Source organism: Sceloporus undulatus, chromosome 4 (assembly GCF_019175285.1).
Source record: "Sceloporus undulatus isolate JIND9_A2432 ecotype Alabama chromosome 4, SceUnd_v1.1, whole genome shotgun sequence".
Classification (NCBI taxonomy): Eukaryota; Metazoa; Chordata; class Lepidosauria; order Squamata; family Phrynosomatidae; genus Sceloporus; species Sceloporus undulatus.
In genome coordinates, this window is record NC_056525.1 from 209,852,166 (window position 1) to 209,859,443 (window position 7,278).

Below are 7,278 nucleotides of genomic sequence, written 5' to 3' on the forward strand. Positions count from 1 at the left end.
AGTTTTATTTATAGACCGCTATTCCGCAATGATCATAGCGGTTACAGTGAAATTGCAAGGCCCTCTCTCCCCCTCAAGATGGTGGTTGGAGGGGGCTCTTTGTCTTCCAGGCCTGGCCTCTCTCCCCCTCAAGATGGTTGTTGGAGGAGGCTCTTTTTCTTCCAGGCCAGGCGTCTCTCCCCTCAAGATGGTGGTTGGAGGAGGGTCTTTTTCTTCCAGGCCTGGCCTCTCTCCCCTCAAGATGGTGGATGGAGGAGGGCTCTTTTTCTTCCAGGCCAGGCCTCTCTCCCCCTCAAGATGGTGGTTGGAGGAGGGCTCTTTGTCTTCAGGCCAGGCCTCTCCCCCCTCAAGATGGTGGTTGGAGGAGGGTCTTTTCTTTCCGGCCTGGCCTCTCTCCCCCTCAAGAGGTGTGGTTGGCGGAGGGCTCTTTGTTGTCTTCCAGGCCTGGCCTCTCTCCCCCTCAAGATGGTGGTTGGGAGGGCTCTTTTTTCTTCCAGGCCTGGCCTCTCTCCCCCTCAAGTGGTGGATGGAAGAGGCTCTTTTTCTTCCAGGCCTGGCCTCTCCCCCCCTCAAGATGGTGGTTGGAGAGGGCTCTTTTTCTTCCAGGCCTGGCCTCTCTCCCCCTCAAGATGGTGGCTGGAGGAGGGCTCTTTTTCTTCCAGGCCAGGCCCTCTCTCCCCCTCAAGATGGTGGTTGGAGGAGGGCTCTTTGTCTTCCAGGCCTGGCCTCTCTCCCCCTCAAGGCTATGTGGTTGGAGGTGGGCTCTTTGTCTTCCAGGCCTGGCCTCTCTCCCCCTCAAGATGGTGGTTGGAGGAGGCTCTTTGTCTTCAGGCCAGGCCTCTCTCCCCCTCAAGATGGTGGTTGGAGGAGGGCTCTTTGTCTTCCAGGCCAGGCCTCTCTCCCCCTCAAGATGGTGGTTGGAGGAGGGGCTCTTTGTCTTCCAGGCCTGGCCTCTCTCCCCCTCAAGATGTGGTTGGAGGAGGGCTCTTTGTCTTCCAGGCCTGGCCTCTCTCCCCTCAAGATGGTGGTTGGAGGAGGGCTCTTTGTCTTCCAGGCCTGGCCTCTCTCCCCCTCAAGATGGTGGTTGGGTTGGAGGGGGCTTTTGTCTTCCAGGCCAGGCCTCTCTCCCCCTCAAGATGGTGGTTGGAGGAGGGCTCTTTTGCTTCCAGGCCAGGCGTCTTCCCCCTCAAGATGGTGGTTGGAGGAGGGCTCTTTGTCTTCCAGGCCTGGCTTCTCTCTCCCCTCAAGATGGTGGTTGGAGGAGGGCTCTTTGTCTTCCAGCCGGCCCTCTCCCCCTCAAGATGGTGGCTGGTGGGAGGGGGGCTCTTTTCTTCCAGGCCAGGCCTTCTCCCCCTCAAGATGGTTGGTGGAGGGCTCTTGTCTTCCCAGGCCAGGCCTCTCTCCCCCTCAAGATGGTGGATGGAGGAGGGTCTCTAGTCTTCCAGGCCAGGCTCTCTCCCCTCAAGATGGTGGTTGGAGGAGGGCTCTTTGTCTTCCAGGCCAGGCCTCTCTCCCCCTCAAGATTGGTGGTTGGAGGAGGGCTCTTTGTCTTCAGGCCCGGCCTCTCTCCCCCTCAAGATGTGTTGGAAGAGGGCTCTTTGTCTTCCCAGGCAAGGCCTCTCTCCCCTCAAGATGTGGCTGGAGGAGGGCTCTTTGTCTTCCAGGCCGGCCTCTCTCCCCCTCAAGATTGTGTTGGAGGAGGGCTCTTTTTTCTTCCAGGCAGGCCTTCTCCCCCTCAAGATGGTGGTTGGAGGAGGGCCTCTTTGTTTCCAGGGCAGCCTCTCTCCCCTCAAGATGTGGTTGGAAGAGGGCTCTTTGTCTTCCAGGCCAGGCCTCTTCCCCCTCAAGATGTGGCGGAGGAGGCTCTTTGTCTTCCAGGCCAGGCGCCTCTCCCCCTCAAAGATGGTGGTTGAGGAGGCTCTTTTTCTTCCAGGCCAGGCCTCTCTCCCCTTCAAGATGGTGGCTGAGGGGGCTCTTTGTCTTCCAGGCCTGGCCTCTCTCCCCCTCAAGATGTGGCTGGAGGAGGGCTCTTTGTTCTTCCAGGCCAGGCCTCTTTCCCCCTCCAAGATGGTGGCTGGAGGAGGGCTCTTTGCTTCCAGGCCAGGCCTCTCTCCCCCTCAGATGGTGGTTGGAGGAGGGCTCTTTGTCTTCCGGCCAGGCCTCTTCCCCTCAAGATGGGTAGTTGGAGGAGGGCTTTGTCTTCCAGGCCTGCTCTCTCCCCCTCAAGATGGTGGCTGGAGGGGGCTCTTTGTCTTCCAGGCCTGGCCTCTCTCCCCCTCAAGATGGTGGCCGGAGGAGGCTCTTTGTCTTCCAGGCCTGGCCTCTCTCCCCCTCAAGATGGTGGTGGAGGAGGGGCTCTTTGTCTTCCAGGCCAGGCCCTCTCTCCCCCTCAAGATGGTGGTTGAGGAGGGCTCTTTTGTCTTTCCAGGCCAGGCTCTCTCCCCTCAAGATGGTGGCTGGGGAGGCTCTTTGTCTTCCAGGCCTGGCCTCTCTCCCCCTCAAGATGGTTGGCCTGGAGGGAGGGCTCTTTGTCTTCCAGGCTGGCCTCTCTCCCCCTCAAGATGGTGGTTGGAGGAGGGCTCTTTGTCTTCAGGCCAGGCCTCTCTCCCCCTTAAGATGTGGTTGGAGGAGGGCTCTTTGGCTTCAGGCCTGGCCTCCTCCCCCTCAAGGTGGTGGTTGGAGGAGGCTCTTTGTCTTCCCGGCCTGGCCTCTCTCCCCTCAAGGATGGTGGTTTGGAGGAGGGCCCTCTTTTCTTCCAGGCCTGGCCTCACTCCCCCTCAAGATGGTGGTTGGATTTCTACTTTGATCTACACAGCCTAAAGCTGACAGCTCAGCATCTTAATATGAATTCTGGGTATAAGGATTTTAAAACACCTTTTAAGCGTGACTGGCCTCCTTTAAGTCCAACCAGCATGTCTGTTGCTTGAGTGCCAAGATCCAATGAAGCCAACATTGTTAACAGTTGGCCAAAAAGCTCGAAGAGATTTTATAGAAAATGCTTGATTAAATAATGCATTAAATCTGGGTTTGAACTCCTTCCCCAATTATGAGTACAATATTATCAGGGTTTTTTTTAAACATATCATGTGGTCTTGTAAAGAAGATCCATGAGCAGAATAATAGATTGGCAGAACTAAAGCTTTAAAAAGTATTGGAAGTAGAAAGAATTTCTCTCATTCCAGAAAGTTTTGTTAAATTACAGAGTATAACTGCACTGCGCATAAGTTTTATCTTGCATTCAGTTGAAAACTTGGACATAATTGAAGAAAGGTGACACAAGTCATGATGCAGATCAGTGATTAACCTTTTCTTTATCAGAGATCACTTTTAATGTATTTTGTTGCTGCAGACCCACAAGACTTAACTCAAGATCTAAAACCCTAATGATGATGATGAGGATAGTAATATACCTGAACACTGTACTATTAACAATTACATCATAAGGTAAACCTTGCCTCAGAGGCACCAGAGAAGGAGGGAAGAGTTTTCTCCTACTTCTTCTCACAGTTTGTGGCTGGAGCGGATTGAACGCAGGGTGATCAGATGGCCTCCTTTTCCAGTACACACCCTACATTTCAACCTTCTGTCCAGGAGGAATTTCAAAATGTTCTCCATTTGGAGCATGATTAAGAAGCATCATAATTAAGAAGCAGTTGGACCTCGATATCCGCGGGGGTTCAGTTCTGGACTCTCCCCCACGGATAACAAAATCCACAGAAATTCAATCCCGTATTGTCCCCAATGGTAGTTCATGCATGTGACCATGTTGCCATTAGGGACAGCCTCAGTTGTCTTGTAGTGGTGTGGTATACAGCCATGCCACCATTGGGGACAACACTGGGTTACCATCCATGGATACTTGGATCTGCGGATGGCAAGTCTGCACATACTGAGGGCTGATGGTATTTACATGTGTGTTTTTAGCTTTATTCTGTAACTTCCTCCATTTTTCTTGAATGTCTTACATTTTGGGGTGCCTTGTCCTCCTTTGTAGTTAGGTCACCTTGATTGAATGGCAATGTGCAGAACCAGCCAACCAGCTTGCTTTTGCGTTGGCTCCTGTCATGTGGCTACTCTGCTATGGGAAGAAGGTGGCCCCAGCACCCCTCAAGCTTTCATGGACTCCCTGTGAGTATATCGTGGCCTCCTGCGGATCTGCAAACCACAGGTTAAGAACTGCTGATGTAGATGTTAATACAGAAGGTTAATGTGTCAATAAAGTATGCCTGCTGAATTACATGCATTAGCCACTAGGTGGAGGAAGCAAATAAACTGTACGTTGCAGTGTGGAACCTTCAGCCTCAGATAGGATACAAGAGCTTGGCTTTGTATAAACACTTCTCCGACTTGGCATTTATTGCTTTTTAAACACTGGGGCCCTTCTGGGTTGCAGTATCAAGTACTATTATTAGAACAAGCCAGTAGTAAGCCACTTGGAATACATTTCCCATAAATTGTAGTTAATGAATGGTGAGGGCTGATGGAAGCTGCAATCCAACAACACCTAGAAGGCCACACATTGCCTACTCTTTTTAAAAACCTACTATCGACTTTTGTTGGTTTGATTAAAAATAAATTGAATGTGTTTTAGATGGTCAGATCAGGTCACAAATTATACCTCAGAAAAAAATGGCAAATGCTGGTTTAAATGAAGAGATAACCTGTTACAGCAATACAGAAGGGAAGAGATTTGTCTTTTGTGTACCAGTACATTTGGAACAGGTCTACCAGTAAATTTAGAACATACAAAAAGCAGAAAGGAACTGAGTCAAGAAAATATCACTATAAAAACAATGGAAACATGCAAGGGTCCAACAGTGCCTAGCCTGCCCACTCCCAATCTCCATGCCCATGCAAATATACTGCAAAACAAAAGTTGTTGTCACCAACGCTTTCACTAAGGTGCCAAAAAGTTCATAGCATATGCTGGAATAACAATACATGCATCCACCAATGTTTCACAGATGAAAATCTTAAAATATGTGGCCAAGAAACATCAGAGTGCAAGCAATATGGCTAAAGTTATTAATGACAAACTAGGACAAGCTGCAGCAGTTTGCTTTTGTCTGAACCATCAAGGAAGGGCAAGATGCCTCTTCTTCTCTCCCACTGCTGAATAGATTGTGTGCAAGCTTTATTTATTTATTTAAATGCAAAAATGTATTTGTTTATTTATTATTTCATTTTTATGCTACTATTCTCCCAGAGTGCATCCCAAGGTGGCTCCCAAAGTCAGTTAAAAAAAAACTTAATAATAAACATTTTAAAACAATTAAAATCCCTACATTAAACAGTATAATATAATCTAAAAGACATACAAAAGTTATACATACATTAATACTTTTGTGCTTTGAACTCCATTTGCAGCAGTTGAAGTAAGCTGAAGACAAAGGGAGAAAAAGGGAGAAGGAAAGAAAAACTGAAACATTTTAAAAGCAGCTGAAAAGGTGGGATGACAGAGGATTAATCAGGACTGTCCCTGCCAAATCGGGAAAGTTGGAGGATATGAGTACCCATGTGAGTAAATTATGTCAGACATATTTTCACTATGTATTGAAGGGGAAAGACTTACAAAAGTAATTAATGTGACAATAGCCAAGTTACATAGAAATCTTTGCTGAAAACAGTACAGTAAATATTGTCTGGAGATGGTTAAAGCTGAGCAGGGCACAGCTATGTCAGTTTTAAGAGAGAATCTGAACCATCCAGAAAAATTACATGAGCTTGACCTCTGTCATGGGATGACAGCAAAGTAAAGCTGGTTTTTGGCAGGCTCTGATACTCACATGCCTGAGAGCTAATTAAGAAGTGGATCCTCTAAAGACAGAAGTGAGCAAACTGTGTACTCCAACTCCTCCAGATCCCAAAGAAACTTTTACTTTTAGTTGTAGACCAACAAGTCATTGTCCTCAGACATGCCCAGACACCCCTGCAGTCTCTTCCAACTCTATGATTCTATGAGAGGCTTCTGGCAGCTCCAGGAGCATGCCGTTTAGATGACGCATGGTCCTTGGCTCATGGAAGCCATCCTGGGGCTGCCCTGGGGCCGCCCGAGGTGGCCCAAAACCACCCAAAAGGAACAGCTGTTTTCTGCTTCTTGCCCTGGTGCATTTTGGACCATGGCAGGAGACGCCCTTGAGGACGTAGTGTGTGTTCACCATGGCCCTGTGGCAATTGGGCCATCAATGGCTTTTGGCCACTCCTGGATGCCTGTCTGTTTCGCCCTATTGTGAGGGACTTCATTCCTGCGGATGTAACTGGCTGGCCTCCAAACTGAATAACTGTGTCTCCTATAGAAGCCTATTCACATTTTATGCTCCAGAAAGAGAAAGCATTTGGTCAGGATGTCTAAGAAGTCATTCTCTGTGTTTTTCTTTTCTGTTTTCCTCAGCTCAGTCACCCCTCTCCTCTTCTTTTTAAAAATATAATAATATTATTTATTTTTTTGTATATACATTTAAAAGGGATCTCAGTTACACATAATAATGTTCCAGTATAACAAAAGCAGAGAAAAAAAAACACAAAAAGGAGGGGAAATAACCATATTAGTCATAAGTCTTTAGAAAAGCTGACCAAATATCAGGAGATAAAGAAGTGATGATAAAATGGGCACAGGACACTGGCCACCCTATTAATTTACAAAATTGAGGGAAATCATGGGGGAAAATATAAAATGTATATTCTGTTATGATCTGAAATAAAATTATTATTAAATGTTATTTAGATGGCACCTTACACCAGTGAAGTTAGCCAAAATGTATAAAAACAAGGAACATAACTGTTGGAAACACTGAGAAAACCTGGGAACGCTCTATCATATGCAGCAGTTCTCTTTTAAGCCTAAGAAATTCTGGTTAAAAATTCATGTAATGGTTTCCAAGACTCTTAATATAAATATGCTGATGTGTCTGGAAATACATCTTCTCAACGTGTTATTTATGTTTGTTGATAAGTCAGAAAAGAAATATTTGAAGATTATTTTTTATATTATGACATCAGCAAGGATCATCTATGCACAAAAATGGAAAAATGTGAATTTAAATTAAATCAGTACAAGATAGATAGATAGATATAGATATATATAGATATAGATATATAATTAAAATGTAGACACAAAGTTTAAAAAACAATTAAACAATTTAAAAAAGTTAAAAATGTTACACATTAAAATTTAACATGTATTAAATACTCCAACAATTGATGACTGGCTTACTAAGCTATATGATATGGTTAAGTTAGATAAGTTATCAGTAATGATTAATGGAAAATCAATATCTT

The 7,278-nt window shown here is 46.5% G+C and overlaps 1 long non-coding RNA gene across 1 annotated transcript; it reads left to right on the forward strand.

Annotated features, from left to right (window-relative positions):
• Window positions 1-2,788: 2,788 nt before the first annotated feature.
• On the forward strand, window positions 2,789-5,545 carry LOC121927657. Its single transcript, XR_006103291.1, has 3 exons — window positions 2,789-2,854; window positions 3,995-4,128; window positions 5,368-5,545. It is a non-coding gene; the product is annotated as an uncharacterized LOC121927657 (long non-coding RNA).
• Window positions 5,546-7,278: the final 1,733 nt, after the last annotated feature.